Consider the following 17,647-nt stretch of genomic DNA (forward strand, 5'->3'; position numbering starts at 1 on the left):
ATTCCGGAAGTTGTGCCTCGAAGTTAAATGGTCATGGAATAGTAAATTCGCCAGCTCATGGGATTTAAATCTTTCATTCCTTCATTTTCTGAACCGCTTAGTCCCCACGGGGGTCGTGGGCGTGTGGAGTTTTGCATGTTCTCCCCGTGTCCGCGTGGGTTTTCTGCGGGCACTCCGGTTTCCTCCCACATCCCAAAAACATGCTTGATAGGCCGATTGAGCACTCCAAATTGTCCCTAGGTGTGAGTGCGAGTGCGAATGGTTGTTCGTCTCTGTGTGCCCTGCGATTGGTTGGCAATAGGCTCAGGGTGTCTCCCGCCTACTGCCCGGTGACGGCTGGGATAAGCTCCAGCACGCCCGCGACCCCCGTGGGGACTAAGCGGTTCAGAAAATGGATGGATGGATAATATAATATAATATAATATAATATAATATAATATAATATACGTATATGTGTGTGTGTGTGTGTGTGTGTGTGTGTGTGTGTGTGTGTGTGTGTGTGTGTGTGTGTGTGTGTGTGATATGTCTTGTCACTGTGGGATAGTTGGAAATGCAATTTTGATCTCTTTGTGTGTCTTGAAATGTGAAGAAGTTGACAGTAAAGCAGACTTTGACTTTGACTTCCAGGCACCTGCATATCGAAACATTGTGGCTGCGTCTTGTGAACATCTTGGACAGCTCTCCAGGTCTTGCTAAAAGACCGCCCAGGAACCAAGAAAAAGCTCAAGACTGGATGGAAAAACAACCATGCAGCGCTTGCGGGTACACCCCAAGGTTCTATGCCGCCACCTCTACGTTTGCACGTTTCTCTAAGTGCAATTTGCAATCAGCTGTCAAACGTCGCTCAGCATTTGTCAAGCTGATCTTGCTTTTTGAAAGTGTGCACTTCAGTTCTCTGAAGGCCTCCGCCAAATCTGAAAGGCATATAGTGGTGCATTGGGGAAGTGTTTAACTGGATTGAAACGGTGTTGCGTGAGGGGCTTCAGCAAAAATGTCAAAATCAAAATTTGGATTAAGGCCCTGTTTTCATCAGGAGCGCCCCTGTTCATTATTCATTGCATGGCCTAGAAGGCCATAGGGGTGTCATGGTGGATGCTTGGGCAGTCAGGGATCTCCAGTGCTCACGATCTTCTGTTGTTTGTAGCAGGGCTTGGAAGCTGCATCCAGTCTTTGATGTTATCCATCCAGGTCTTCCTTTGCCCGTCTCTTCTCTGCTTTCCATCTACTGTTCCCTGTAAGATGGTTTTTAAAAGGGTGGTGTGCCTTGTGACATGCCCATACCAGGTCAGCTTGCGACATTTGACTGTTGAGAGCCTTCTCCTTAACATTTTCTTTCAAAGGTCTGTGTACTGCGTTCAGCGTCCGCTGTGAGCATCCAGGTCTCACAACCATAGGGTAAGGTGGAAAGAACGAGTGACTTGTAAAGTCTGATCTGCACCTGGAAGCTGATGGTATGGCTTTTCCAGATACTGCTCAGTCTTGTCACGTATGATGTTGCTTTCTTGTTCTGATCTCTTTTGTGGAGCTGCCATCTTTGTTCACAAGGGACCTGAGATATTTAAAGTCCTTTACTTCCTCCAGGGTTTGTCCATTCAATGTGATGTTCGGTGGAGGTATTTGATTGTGACTGTTGACCAGGATCTTGCTTTTCTCTGCCCTTATCTCCATTTCGTAAGCTCTCACCACCTGTTCCAGTCTGGTGGTCAATTCCTGGAGTTCAGCCTCACTTCCTCCCATAAGGTCTATGTCATCCGCGAAACCAAGGCTGGAGATAGGTCTTCCTCCGATGGTAACGGAGGTGTGGAATTCTTGGAGTGCATTTTCCAGGATGTTCTCCAAGCCAGACACAGTCAAAGGCTTTTTTAAAGTCAATGAAGTTGTGGTATGAGTTGTGCTGGTATTGAAGGTGCTTCTCAATCAGTAGTCTGACGTTGAAGATCTGTTCGGTGGTGCTCCATTTTGGTCTGAATCCAGCCTGTTCCTCGAAGAGGATTTCCTCTGCCTTGTTCCTCAGTCTGTTCAGGATTATCTGCAGCATTACTTTGCTGGCGTGACAGATGAGACGGACAGCTCTGTAAATTTGGCACTGCCTTGAATTCCCTTTCATATGGAGGGGGATAATCATAGATTGGGTTAATTTTTGGGGCCACTGCTTGGTTTCCCAGATCTTTTGGCAGATGTGTGTCAGTGCTATTATAATGCCCCCCCCCCCAAGCTTCCAAAGCTCTGCTTGGATGATATCGATGCCTGGTGATTTGACCATTTCTAGGCTTTTTACTGCCTCCCCAACTTCATCTTGCAGTATTGTTGCAGCCTCATATTCTCCACTAGACTTCATGGCATTGGCTAGTATGGTGGGGTCTGGTGATATTGTATAGTTGTATATTTGTATAGTTGCAGTACTCTGTCCATCGTTGGGTTATTTTTGCTTTTTCTGTTAGTAGTGAACCATGCTTGTTTTTTATTATTGTGTACTTGTCAGTATCTTTAGCGTTGTGTAGGCTGCTTTACTCTTGCCATTCATCTGTGCTTCTCACTGTTCTGTGATCCACTTCTCTTTTGCTTCCCTCATCATCTACCTGATGTTTCTGTTCACAGAGGTATGTTGGTTTGCTGTCTTTGGGTTATCCTTCATTGTCTTTTTGAGGCCCCTTCTAAGGTCACATTGATTTAGGATGTCATCAGTGATCCATGATTTGTTTTTCTTTCTGTCCTTCCCTAGTACTTCGGTTGCTGATTCTACGATTGGGTTCTCCATGTTATCTGTCAGTGAGTCTACGTCTTGTCTTGCGGTAAGTTAAATGTTGCAAATTTCCCTCCAATATCAAATACTCTTGCAACTTGTGGGTCCTTAAGTCTGTCTGGACTAAACCTGATGCGTGGATTAGTGTGCATTTTTTTTTTTTGAGTCTTCAGTTTACGTTCAAGCGTCATTAGTACCATGACGTGGTCACTACCAGTGTCTGCACCGGGAAAAGTTCTGGTTTGGACTTTGTTGATGCTTGACTTAAACCTTTGTGGCCTGAGTATGGAGGCGATTTGGTGATATAGCTTTCTGTTTGGTGCATGCCATATTGCTCTCCGGGAGGTTTTATGTGGAAACAGCATATTGGCTACAGTGAGTTTATGGCTTTTAGCAAAGTCCAGAAGTTGCAGTCCTCTGTCATTCGTTTCACGTAGCCCAAACTGTCCCGCTGCTCCTCCTCAGTGGTCGTATGCATTGGTACCTGTTTTGGCTTTTTGGATGACTAGAAAGTCCTTCTTGTGAGTTTTCTTGATGGTGTTCTCTAGCTCCTCATAGAAGGTTTCAACTTCTTTATCATCATAGTCTGTCGTTGGAGCAAACACTTGAATTATGGTTATGTTCATGGGCCGCGTAACAATCCATATGCTGATGAGCCTGCTGGATAAAGGTGTGCAACTGATGACTGAGTTTATTTTTCTTTTGTTGACAATAAAGCCAACTCCATGATGATATCTACAGTCCTCTTCGCTATACCATAGCATGTGGCCTTCTTCTGTGATGGTCTCACCACTGCTCGTCCACCTGACCTCAGCCAGACCAAGGATGTGACCAAGGATGTCCCATCTGTATCTGTCTAGTTCACGAGTCAGTTCCTTCACTTTACCACAGGCATACAGTGTGCGGACGCTCCATGTCCCAATAATGGTGTCATTTATTGGGAAGCTGGGTGTTAACTTAGTGGCATCTCAATAACTGTTTCAAGATACAAGTGCTTTAAGTGGGCCGGTATGCAGGCATACAGAGAAATGGTACTTCTAGGTTTTAGCATCTAGCGTACCGGTGTTCTAAAATGCCTTCCTACCTGTTGAGATGTCCTAAGAATGCCCGGTGCACTTGTAGGAAGGAATTTTAGAACACAGGTCTCTCATATACATGGCTAAACTTCCCTTTCCCCAGCCACTTCTTCCAGCTCTTCTGTTGGATTTGGTCCACAATTTGGGAAACACACTCTCCACGCCTCACGGCAAAAGCCATAGCCAATCACCTGTTATCCAATTTACTCACTGCATGCTCGTTTTATTTCTTCAGTTTTAGGAAAAGGCAAAGACACCGAAACAAAATTTAGACTTACACAGGTTGGTTGAGTTCAATCACAATTCTTGTTTAGAAAGCTGTGTTTTTAGGAAAGTACAATACAGTGCTGGGCCTTTCGTGCAACCATGCTCAAGAGCAGAAAGTTCAGAAAAGGCAACGTTCAAGGTTCTTTGGTCAGCTTATATTCAGTTGCACATGTCAGTGTGGGCCGGGTTTGATGGGTGATGAGTCAGGGGGTGTGGCAAGTTCGCAGGAGAGTTTGATTTCATGGGAGTTTGGTGCTGGTTCAGTGAGAGCTGGTTCCGTGGGGGTGGGTGCTGATTATGGGCGATTCGGTGTGTGTGGGGGCTGTTGTTTTCAATCCCGTCTTTAGGCCTTGGGGATCACCTTTGGCCGGGTTCTTGGTTGTTTTCCTCCTGCCGCTCTCCCTCAGGCACCTCTACCAGTTTTATCTCCAAGTGTCTTTCCTGTAAACCATTCTTGCACATACATCCACTTTCGCCCACTGTCGCACACCGTCCATTCATCATCCTTTCAATTTTGTCATTTTGTATGGAATTATGTGAACTTTTGGGTGTGATATCATCAATTTGTTCATGTTCCCTGGCTATGGTAGGGTATGGTATGGCAGGTTCTAGAGCATTTTCTATTCGGGTTCCAGAGCTCTGGAATGTCCTACTGTTAGAGATGTTCTGACTCTAACTTATTTTGCAAGAACCACACGAGAGACAGTATGCCCTTTAAGCACTTGCAAGTGGAGAGCTTGTCCGTTACTGTAGATACAGCAATGTTCGAACAGACTCTGCCGTTAGTCTCTTACAAGAGCATATTTATTGAGAACAAGTAGGGTGGGAGTGACATCTGACATGTGTGGTGGTCACCTCAGCAAATGGTTAATCAGTGCAGAGGGTCCCAATTGGTGGTCACCTCAGCAAATGGTTAACCACTGCAGAGGGTCCCAGTTTATTGTTTTACGAGGTCGTGGAAATAAAACCTAGTGGAGCATTCCAGATGACTAACTAAACAACACACCATTTGGAAAGTTTCAATAACTGAATGTTTAAACTTTTCAGAGTCAAGGAAAGGTAAAAGGTTCGAACAAAGTTCATCATTCTAGTCTACATCCCAACATAATCATACGATCAAGATAGTTCATAAACCCTAACACCTACCAATGGATATTAGAACTGCTACCTCAGTAGAAACATTTAAGACATGTTTAAAGACATATTTCTATGATATGGCCTTTAATTAACCTGTAGTGGCCGATTCGGCTGGAGTTTGTTTTTGCTCCCTCTCCCCGACCCCACTTCCCCCACCCCTCCCCAGTTGGGGAGGTGGTTAGGTGACACCCAAGCTGACAGCGGCTATCTAGATTCTCGTGGACCAAATTCAGGTTGAGGGAACTGCAGCGGATTACCCTTCTCGAAGACACTGCCAGTACGATCGAGGGCTCCTCCGACAGCTCTTCGCTTTGGCCTGGACATCCACTTTTTTATTTCCATATTATGTATTTTATGTGCCCTCTTTGCATCCATTGCAGCCTGGTGATCCTGAAAGGGGATCCTTCCATCTGTGGTTCTTTTTCAAGGTTTCTCATTTTTCCCCTGGTAGGGGTTTCATTGAGTTTTTCCTTGCCCTTTTGGGAGCTCAAGATCTGGGGCTGCTTTGAGAATAATTGTCAATTGTTTGTCTATGTGAAGCCCTTTGAGACTGCTTGTGATTTAGGGCTATACAAATAAACTTGACTATGCAAAGTTCTTACTCACCACTTACCATGCATTTGTTTGTTTGTTCTTTTGACACTCCATGTACTTGTTTACATCGTCAAATTCTTAGTTTAATTATGCTTCCGACCGTATTTTTCATTATTAGTCAAAACATTTTCCTTCTGTCCAGAACCTTCAGTCGTAATCCAAGGCTGGCATTTAGCATTAGGCAAAATATGACGTCACATCAAGTATGAATCAAAACATAAGATATAATCAAGTACTGACCATTTTTAGGCGACTTTGGCAGTGTCCGTGATTTAGAAAAACATCAGGCATGCATTAACCTGTTCCTAAGCTATTTAGGCAATATATCAAAAAACATTTGTTATTTTAAAGTGCACAGAAATACATATCAGATCATAAAGTTATAAAAACCTTTGTCATTACCACCTATCAAAAATGTCTGGTTATGTCTTCTTTATTGATTTGCTGTGTAGGTATAATTATATGCTTAAAATGTTTCTTTTATTGATTTAATATGTGAATATACTTGTCTGCTTATGTACTGTATTCAACGAGGTTTGAGCACATCTGTTTTTGTAGCTAGGCATGACTTTTTGTATTTCGACCCCATTTCTTCAATCCAACGGTGTTTCCAGTCCAGCTTCGAGACATAGACACTTCAGCATGTCCTGGGTCGTTCCTGGGGTGCCCTGCCAGTGGAACATGCCCGTAATATCTCACCAGGGATGCGTCAAGGATGCATCCTAATCAGACTCCCAAGCCACCTCATTTGGCTGCTCTCAATGCGGAGAGCAGATCCACTCTGAGTCTCTCCTGGATGACCAAGCTTCTCACTCTATCTCTAAGGGAGAGCCCTGACACCCTGAGGAAGAAACTCATTTTGGCCACTTTTTTTTTTTCTATTGCTCACAACCCACAGCTTCTGACCATAGGTGAGAGTAGGAATGTGGTTCAACCATTAAATTGAAAGCTTTGCCTTATGGCTTATTTGCTCCTTCACTACAGCAGACTGGTACCGGGTCCACATCACAACAGAGCCGCCTGTCGTTCTCCTGTGTTTCGGCACCATTTGTTATATTTTGTCCGTTTTTTATCTTTAATACTTGTTATGCTAAAAGTAATTACCAGAAAGCTGCCTTCTCTTTTTAACTATTTAATGTATGACAGAAAGATTGAGACACAGCTGCGGAGCCTTCTCTGCATGCTTTGACTGATGGACCACACAGAGTTCTAAAATTTGACAGACGGGCTGGCTAAAGAGCAGATGGATGGAGTGTTTATTTGTACCAATGTAAATGATATGCAAAAACCATTATTTCAAAGGTTTTGGCCTTTTACAGGCAACAAAGCATACATATGCAAGGCTTATTTAAAAATGATTTTACAACTGGATTTATTTCAGAACATGAGATTTACTCACGTAAAATTTCATTGGGAACAGTGCTGCTGGTCTCCCATTTTTTTCCAGTGCATCAAAGTCTGGCGTTAGTTTTGTTGTGGCGATTCCCAGGATAGAGCTGAAGTGTTGGTCACTTAACTTGAATCTGTGACAGGATTTGTTTGCGTTCATGACGCTGAAGGTCTGTCCACACAAGTAGGTCAAGTAAAAAAAAAACAGAATCTGTGCCATTCTCCAAAGGTTTGGAAATGTCCCTTTGTTGAGTGAAGCATAAAAGTCATTCAGTTTAAGAGTTTAAACTTGAGGTGGAGTCAGACTGAATATTGATCAGTTCCAATTGCAGGTTCGGTGGTGCTGTTTCAGGGTCCGGTGACAGGGGACAGGACACTAGCTGAAGTGATTTTTCGATTCTTTCAAGATCAAAGAACCAATGGCAGAATTCTCTGTGCAGGTCATCCAGTGGTTTGCTGTACTTCTTTGCGTTTCAGGTGGCCTTTTTCTGCATGGTTTATGTGGGAAAATGAGAGAAAAACGTGTTTGAAATTTGTCTGGAGAATAAAGTCAGCTTGGATTTGAAGGCTCTCACATTTGTGTACAAGTCGTACACCAGGGGTCTCAAACTCAATTTATCTGGGGGCCGCTGGAGGCAAAGTCTAGGTGAGGCTGGACCACATCGGAATTTTCACAAGAAAAGCGCTGATAAAACATTCCAATGTTCTAAAATATCTTCATTTTATCACAAAATAATGAATTAACACAATTATTTTAACACAAAATAATGAATTAACCCCTCCGTGAGTCGTCACATTATCGTCGTGGAGGGGTTTGCGTGTCCTAATAATCTTAGGAGCAAAGTTGTCTGGGACTTCATGCCCCTGGTAGGGTCACCCATGGCAAACAGGTTCTAGGTGAGGGGCCAGACAAAGCACGGCTCACAAGAACCCCTTATGACGAGTACTACAAATGGATTTTGTTTTCCCTTGCCCGGACGCGGGTCACCGGGCCCCCCCTCCTCTGAAGCCAGGCCTGGAGGTGGGGCTCGAAGGCGAGCGTCTGGTCGCCGGGCCTTCGCCCATGGGGCCCGGCTGGGCCCAAAAAGGAAACGTGGGTCCCTCTTCCAATGGACTGACCACCTGTGGGAGGGGCCAAAGGGGTCGGGTGCAAAGTGAGCTGGGCGGCGGCCAAAGGCGGGGACCTTGGCAGTCCGATCCCCGGCTGCAGAAGCTGGCTCTTGGGGCATGGAATGTCACCTCTCTGGCTGGAAAGGAGCCCGAGCTGGTGTGCGAGGCATAAAAATTCCGACTAGACATTGTGGTATATTTTGCCGACATATGTCTCTGCATGAGGCCCAAGGACATCTGAGCCGACAGCGTGAGGGGGACCAGGGTTATTTGCGTTGAGCAAATGTGCTTGGTTTCAATAATGTATGGATGACAAGATGAATGGGTTGACAGGTGTTTTGGGCCACAAAAACAACCAAGTTGAGGGCCTTGTAAGGGCAGACAGCCAGCATGCACGGGGGTCTCAAAGAGTAGTTACTATTCAAAGCGATGAGATCATGAGTCTCGCCAGGTATAAGAAAGGCGTTGCCTGGCAGATGGAGGGCTTTTTGAACATCGTGTCTGGGGGGCGTGAGAGAACATCTTCTGACATCGGCTGAATAAAATCTTTTTCCAACCAGCCGTGTGTCCACGAAGCATTTCCTTCTTTAAAGCCAGCATTTTTTACCAAGTGTTTTGAGAAGATCAGCGAAGCCACGAAGACAATTCACCACAACATAGTCAGACTTGCCTCCACACACAGTTTGGATTCTGGTACAAGCCCTCTCGAGAGGGGCTCTCTTCCACTCTGGAGTTGCCCATGGTGAGAGGCGTCGAGCAGGTGTGGGTATACTTATTGCCCCCAGCTGGGCGCCTGCACATTGGGGTTCACCCCGGTAAACGAAAGGGTAGCCTCCCTCCGCCTTTGGGTGGGGGGGGGACGAGTCCTGACTGTTGTTTGTGTCTATGTGTTGCGGCTCCGAGTCACGACGAGGGCAAGTTTGGTTTTCAAGGGTGTTTTTATTCCTCTTCAACTTCTCTTGCGTACAGAGCCGCTTTTTCCACATGTCCGTACATCACTTTCCTCTTTTTTTACACACAAACTGATCGCGGCGCTGACTTTATGGGCCATCGGAGAAATCAACGTTAACAAAAAAAATACATCCAACCTAGTTAAGAAATCACCAGAAAGATCATAAATAAATGGAACATCACTCAAATATTGGTGATTCCATTGAGAGTCTCACACCCTCCCCTACTTAAAAGATGTCATCTTGACCTAACACTCACATCAAGGTAAACAATTTACAGCCCGAATAGCATGGAATAGACCGCTAAACCGGTTTGAAGCAATTTTTTTTTTCACATACCCCGAACAATATACATTGCAGTTGTGTATACTCCTGAAAAATTCAGTGTAAGCATTAAACACCAAGGTCGCCAGAAACCCCTAACATCTAAACATTGAGTAGCTACTGTCCTCTCTGTGAAAGTCGGTTGACCCAGCGTATTGTAAGTCAAAATTTGTGGCTTTTGTCTTTCCCTTTTTGAGTACCACCTTCCCTGCTCTACTGCTCTTGCGTCTTCGGAATCTCGCTCACCGGATATATCACCTGCATCTGCAGTGTACTCAACTTCCCTAACAGATGGAGAAGGGACCAGCTCAACCCGTTCCTCCTCAGCTTGTTCGGAACGCTCTTCCTGCATGGAAGCATCTCTCGCGATCTGTGGGACAAATTCTACTGCAGTGGAGTCCAGCAAACGCAAGCCGTGCGGCTCATGGACAGACCATGTGGCAGCATCCAATAAGTCCTCATCTGGATCCACCTCACTTTCCACCTGCTGCATCTGTTGTGCCTTTGTTCTCTCATTTTCATCAAAGTGTCCTTTTTTGTTTTTTTCTCTCCCACCATCTTATTTTCCTGTGGAGTTAGTGGAAGAAAGTCACAAGGCAATAACAAATTCCTGTGTAAGATTCTTGTTCTGCCTGTGCCATTTTCTGGCTCCAACTCGAAAACTGGACTGTCCTCACCCTTTTCTTCCCAATATGAGCGGATTTTTCCCGGACCTCCCTTTTCAACGACATTTCTGACAAGAGCACGGCTGCCCACCTGAAGTGGTGGACCATAGATGTTCCTGTCGTACTGTCTTTTACCTTTATCGGCTGACTTAACTGCATTCCTGGAGGTGATGTTGTAAGCCTCAATCATCCTGCTTCTCCATTTGCCAACATAGTCTTGGCAGGAGCCTGGGCTTTCTTCCTGCTCAATGCCAAATAGAAGGTACACCGGAAGCCAAAAAGTAAGAAGAATGGTGAATAACCCTTGGCCTCATTAGCAATACAGTTGAATGCATGTACTACTTTGGAACGGTGTGTTTTCCAGTCCAATTTTTGCTCTTCGGTGAGTGTTCTCAGCATAGAGAGGAGAGTCCTATTGAATCGTTCTGTTTGCCCATTCCCTTGAGGATGATATGGAGTTGTGTGAGATCGCTTTACACCGGACAACTCCTTCAGGTGACTTAACACCTTGTTTTCAAATTTTCTCCCTAAATCGTGATGGAGCTTTTCTGGAAAATCAAATCGAAGGCAAAAGTCATTGAACAGTCTTTCTGCCACAGTCTTTGTAATTTTCGGACTATAAGTCACGTTTTTTTCATACTTTGGGGATTTATATGTGATTTTTTTCACAAATTATCAAAATTCAAAAATCCACAATGTAGTGAAACTGCGATAAACGAACCGCGATGTAGCAAGGGATTACTGTCATTTAAACTGCAAGTGACGTCACTGGCACCACGCGGCGGTTGTTTACATAAAGGACAAAGGATTCGATACTGTCTGTTACGAAATCCTTTAAGTAACTTGACTTTCTCCTCTCTCTTACAGGATATCTCCCACTGACTAGTACTTGTCTCATTTATCTCTTCTTGGTCATATACCGTAATTTTCGGATTATAAATCGCTCCGGACTATAAATCGCACCAGCCATAAAATGCACAATAAAGTGAAAAAAAACACATATATAAGTCGCACCCGAGTATAAGTCGCACTTTTGGGGCATATTTATTTGTCAAAATCCAACACCAAGAACAGACATGAACCAGCAACAACAGGCTAAACGATACGGTATGCTAACGTGACATATACACAAACGAGGAGCTGAGAACGGGCCTGACGTAACATTCTGAGTTATTCAAGTATGTATTACATAAATGAAATTATGTCTATGTACATTTAATATGTAAATTAAATCCATCGATCGTCCATTATGTCAACAATGCCGCGTATGTGCCACATATGCTGACATCGAACCCGTTGCAAGTTGCATTTCTAATTATTCCACAGACCCATATAACAATATATAAAGTGTATTTCAAATAACTATCATATAACAACAATATTATCAAACCATCGGTGTCACTCCTAATCATTAAATCCATCGATCAAATTCCTCGTCCTTTATGTCACCAAAGCCGCGTGTGCGCCGCAGAGATCTAGTATATAACGATGTTGTAGCGTTAACAAAGTACCAGGAAAGACGTGGGTTTATATAACAACAATATTATCATACCATCTGTGTCACTCCTAATCATTAAATCCATCGATCAAATTCGTCGTCCTTTGTGTCAACAACGCCGCGCACGCGCGCCGCACAGATCTAGTATATAACTATGTTGTAGCGTCAACAAAGTACCAGGAAGGATCACCTCTGCAATCCCCTAACGCTAACCAACACCTTTGCACAAAGTGCCATATGCCAGCTCAACACAGTGCATATTTGGCTTGAATGAGTCATCAAAACTTTTAAACTTGGATACATCCGTGACAATATGAGAAGTAGCTCCAGTGTCGACCATCATCCCTTTCTCCGTGATGATGCGCGCTGGGTGCTGGTCTCTCCCAATGTCCGCGTCCTTGATCCTAAAGGCGTAGTCCGCTGCTTTCGATCATGATCCGTTGCCGCTGTCATCTGCGACTTTCCTTGCACCATCTTGCTTCTCCTTACGTCTGTCTACATGTCGCGTCGTTGTGGGTGTCTTTCTTGCAATGGCCGCACCAAGTCTTTCGTCAACATACTTTCGCCCAGTGACCCTTCATGCCACACTTGAAACATGTTATGTCGATATCTTCATTTCTCCTGTCTCGTGCATTTGGCTTTGCGGGTCCCCGTCCGGCTCGTGAAAGTGTGCATCACATTGGTGCTGGTCTCTGCTGTAGTGAGGTTCTCTGTAGCTTCATAACTACGCAGCTTTGTTTTGGGTTAGGGTTAATGACAAACCTTATCGTGTCTTCATGGTGGGCTATGTTTATTGCAAATGCTTTGAATTGTTCAGGCAGTCCCCTCAAAACCATAGCAATTAACAGGCCCTCTCTAAATGTCTCACCTGCGTTCCGCAGCGCTGTAATGGTGGCCCCCGCCCTTATGATGCCGTCCATTACCGTCTCTCTGCTCAATTTCTGGAGCGAAGTCAGCGTGGTGTACAGGTTGATAATGCGGGCCTTCCCGGCAAAAATACTCTTGCAAGATCTTCCAAGCTTTTCTTCCATTGTCCGTTGCATCTCTCATAATTAATGAAAGGCTTTTGTCATCCAAAAACTGTATTAACTCAGCATAAGCATTGGCGTTCTTCTTGCCGTCTGCTGCTCTCTCTTCTTCGCTGTTTGGTTCTTCCAGAATAGTTTTCTTCAATCCTAATAAGTGCCAATGTCCAAGAATTTTGGTCTCCCACAGCTCGTACTTCATTTCACCTCCGTCAAACATGAGTCGAGGCAGCCTGCTGGCTCCTCGAGCCTCCATGATGCTCTCTGTTAGCCGTTAGCACGTGGTGGTGGTGGTTGGATGATGGCACAGAGAAAGAGGAGTCCCGTTTGGAGCTTTTTTTACATGTGTAAACAAAACTACAGCAACGTGTGATGTTAGTAGAAAAGAAATAGTTAACTAGAAAATGCAATTTCTGGAGAAATTGCTTGTGAAGGTGAAGACTGAATAACTTCTTGGGGAATGCTGCCGAATGATGTTGAAACGAGTTGAATTACTTGAGAAATGTAGAAAATAGAAGTGTAAAACGAAATTTTGGAGATTTTGTGGTGAATTTTAAAATTGAAAATGTATAATCTTTGGTAAGATTCAAGATTCAAGAGTTTTTATTCGCCATGTTTGAGCATGCCAAACAAGGAATTTGACTTCGGTACATAACAGCCTCTGTTCAACATTTAGGTGACTAACAACACTCAGGACATGTGAAAAATAAAAAATATTCTCAAACATCCCCTGATCTTAAACTCCCAGGAGGGCAAGGAAAACTAAAAACTCCAACTAAGGGAAATGAGAAACCTTGAAAGAGACCACAGATGGGAGGGTCCCTCTTTCAGTGCAATGGATGCAATGGATGCAGAGAGGACACATGGTACAAACAGTGCAGACAATTCACAAAAGGTGTGGAGAGCAGGGTGTTATTGCACAGCAATGACTCTGAGACTAAGAGTGGTGTGAGTTCATCAGCCTGGGGGAAGAAGCGGTCTCTGTGTCTGCTGGTTTTGGCGTACAGGGCTCTATAACGCCGTCCGGAGGGAAGTAGTTCAAACAGACTGTAACCTGGGTGAGAAGGGTCTGTAGAGATGTGGCTTGTACGTTTCCTGGTCCTGGACAGGTACAAGTCTTGGATAGATGGGAGGTTGATTCCAATGATCTTTTCTGCAGTCCTGATTGTCCGTTGCAGTCTGTGCTTGTCTTGTTTGGAGGCCGATCCAAACCAGACAATGATGGAGGTGCAGAGGACAGACTGGATGATGGCAGTGTAGAAGGTATTCAGCAGCTCCCGTGGAAGGTTGAACTTCTTGAGCTGTCTCAGGCAGTACAGCCTCTGCTGGGCCTTCTTCCGGACAGAGTCTATGTGGCTAGTCCATTTCAGGTCCCGAGAGATTGTGGTTCCCAGAAACTTGAAGGTGTCTGTGGAGAGAATAGCATTACTGCAGATAGTGAGGGGTGAAAGTGGTGAAGGGTCTCGCCTAAAGTCCACTGTCATCGCCACGGTCTTGAGCGGGTTCAGCTCCAGCTGGTTTTGGCTGCACCAGTGGATCAGCCGCTCCACCTCCTGTCTGTACGCAGTCTCATCACCATCCCCGATCAGTCCGATGAGAGTGATGTCGTCTGCATACTTCAGGAGCTTCCACAAGTCCACAAACAGGATCCTGGTGTACGTTCCTGGGGTGTCCAGATGGTGCAGGATGTAGTGCAGTCCCATTTTGACCGCATCATCCATCGACCTGTTTGCCCGGTAGCCAAACTGGAGGGGGTCAAGCAGGGGGTCCGTGACATCCTTCAGGTGGTTCAGCACTAATCTCTCGAAGGATTTCATGACCACAGATGTCAGAGCGACAGGTCTATAGTCATTCAAACCTGTGATGGCGGGCTTCTTGATTATTGGAACGATGGTGGAGCTCTTGAAGCACGAGGGCACCTCACACAGCTCCGGGGAACGGTTGAAGATGCGTACAAAGGTGGGTGCCAGCTGCTCAGCACATACTTTCAAGCAGGAAGGTGACACGCCGTCTGGGCCCGGTGCCTTTCTGATCTTTTGTCTCCGGAACATCTGGCGCACTTCCTCCTCGCGGATCTGAAGTGCGGGCACAGCCTCTGCAGGAGAGAGATTAGGTGACAGCGGTGATGGAGGTGTGGACAGAGCGGTTGTGGGGGGTGGTGAGTGTGTAGATTGGGCTAAGTGGGAAGTTGTGGAATAGGTAGGAAAATGATGACCAGTTGAAAGTTGAAACGGGTTGAATCGGTTGAAAAATGTAGAAATTAGAGTTGAAAAACAAAATTTTGAAGAATTTGGCGTATATTTCAAAATTGAAAATTTTGAATATTTGGAAAGTGGAGAGTTGTGGAATAGGTAGGAAAAAGATGAACAGCTGAAAGTTGGAACGGGTTGAATCGGTTAAAAAATTTAGAAGTTAGAGCAAATGTTGAATCCCCATTGAGAATGAATGGGAATTTTAAAAAAAAATTGCGCCAAAATGTTTTGAAATTTGGAACAAAACGAAATATTTCGGAGCTAAATGTTGAAACGGGTTGAATCGGAAAAAAATTGCAAAAGTTAGCAAAAATGTAGCTATTTAGAGGACTTTGTGTTGAAATAAAGTCACTTCCGGTTTGATTTGGGTCACTTCCGGTTTAGAAAGGTCACTTCCGGTTTATTTGGGGTCACTTCTAGTTTAGAAAGGTCACTTCCGGTTTATTTGGGGTCACTTCTGGTTCATGTGGGGTCACTTCCGGTTTGCCTGAGGTCACTTCCGGTCTAATTAGGGTCACTTCTGGTTCGTCTGAGGTCACTTCCGGTTCATTTGGGGTCACTTCCGGTCCATTCACGGTTCATTGGGGTCACTTCAGGGTCAATCCAAGATGGCCGCCACACTGAAAGTGGGGGTCAAGGGTTGAATTGTGTAAGCATAGTGGAAGTGGGGTTGAAGGGGGTGAGTATGGAATATGGTAAGCATAAATTGAACAAAGTGAAAAAAGTTGGAATGGGTTGAATCGGTTGAAAAATCTAGAAATTAGAGTGGAAAAAGGAAATTTTGGAAAATTTGGTTGAATTTCAAATTTGAAAAATGTGGAATTTTAGCTAAGTGGGAAGGAAAAAGGAAATACAGTAATCCCTCCTACTTCGCGGGGGTTACGTTCCAGACCCACCCGCGAAATGGGAATTTCCGCGAAATAGAAACTAGATTTTTTTGAGCTATTCTTGGAAGATATTCTATTTTTATCGCTGACATCAACCAGCTCGCTGCTAGGGGACTTTCATATCAATGGACTGTGCGCTCCGCATTCATGCCTTAGCGACGAGACTAACAGTGTATTGCTATGTCCAGATGAAGGCCACCGCCGGTGGAGAGTGTTATATCTTTACTATTTTCCAGGTTCTGATGTAGCAAGCATGGTTCGGACAACGACGTGATGGATACTGCTTTATTCCTTTCATCACAGTCAGTTCACTGGCCGTACATCGCAACACTGAACGTCCCCGAAGCTCCCCCTCCCACATCCGGGGTTTTCCCACTACGGAACATGAGTTAGTCCAAAATATACAACAGAGAGAACGCCCTGAAGTCACATGTGACGATAAAGTATACTGTACTGACTCTTTAATTTATTCATTTCAAAACAAGAAAACGACTTTTAAACGTAAGCTATCATTATTAAAGGAAAATGAAGAAACTCAAGTGGCCGCGAAACCTCGTGAAATGATGAAATTTCTGCGATAAAATAATTAATTTACGCATTTTTGAAAACCCGCGATACAGCGAAGCCGCGATAGTTGAAGCCGCGAAGTAGGAGGGATTACTGTAGATAGGAAAAAGATGAACAGTTGAACGAGTTGAATCGGTTGAAGTATGTAGAAATTAGAGTAGAAAAACGAAATTTTGCAGAATTTGGTTGAATTTCAAATTTGAAAAATTAGAAAAAAAATTTAAGTGTCAAGGTGTGGAATAGGTAGGAAAAAGATGAACAATTGAAAGTTGGAACGGGTTGAATCGGTTGAAGTATGTAGAAATTAGAAGTAAAAAACGAAAATTTGTAAAATTTTGCGAAATGTGCAAATTCTAAACGTGAAAACGTGAAATTTTTGAATTTGCCAAGTTTGGGAATCTTCCCAATGTGATTTGAATATCTTGAATTATGTGAATTTCAAACTGGAACAACGTAAATGTGAAATGTTGAATCTCAAAGTCAGTCAAAGTCCGCTTTATTGTCAATTTCTTCACGTTAAGGCACACAAAGGGATCGAAATTACATTTTCCACCGTCCCACGGTGACTAGACACAGTACACAACAACACTCACAATCAAATAGCATAAAGAGTAAAAACGAACAGACAAGAGCCACAAATAAGTAATAAGCAAATAACCCAAATAAATAAACAATAAATAAATAAATAGACAAATAACAGCAGCAAAATGGAGCAAGCGTGCTAATAGCAGACAGCCAGATCATAGCGCAAAAGAACAGGACGTCATGCAGCAGAGGGTGGAGGGAATTCAGGATCCGGACAGCTTAGAGTACGAAGCTGTTTAAAGTTAAAGTCACACACACATCTATCTGGGTGTGGTGAAATTTGTCCTCTGCATTTAACCCATCCCCATGTGATTTTGATCCATCCCCTGGGGGAGAAGGGAGCAGTGAGCAGCAGCGGTGCTGCGCTCGGGAATCATTTGGTGATCTAACCCCCCAATTCCAACCCTTAATGCTGAGGGCCAAGCAGGGAGGCAATGGGTTCCATTTTTATAGTCTTTGGTATGACCCGGCGGGGGTTTGAACCCACAACCTTCCAGTCTCAGGGTGGACACTCTATTATTAGGCCACTGAGCTGGCTTACTAGGCCACTGAGTCTGGTTGTGCGGGAGCGCAGGCAT

At 44.4% G+C, this 17,647-nt stretch overlaps 1 pseudogene; it reads right to left on the bottom strand.

The window, feature by feature from the left end:
- Positions 1-17,647, bottom strand: part of LOC147050575 (uncharacterized) — a 131,849-nt pseudogene extending 114,202 nt beyond the window's left edge.

This window comes from Syngnathus leptorhynchus, chromosome 9 (genome assembly GCF_054491065.1).
Source record: "Syngnathus leptorhynchus isolate UIUO chromosome 9, UIUO_Slep, whole genome shotgun sequence".
In the NCBI taxonomy this organism is placed as follows: domain Eukaryota; kingdom Metazoa; phylum Chordata; class Actinopteri; order Syngnathiformes; family Syngnathidae; genus Syngnathus; species Syngnathus leptorhynchus.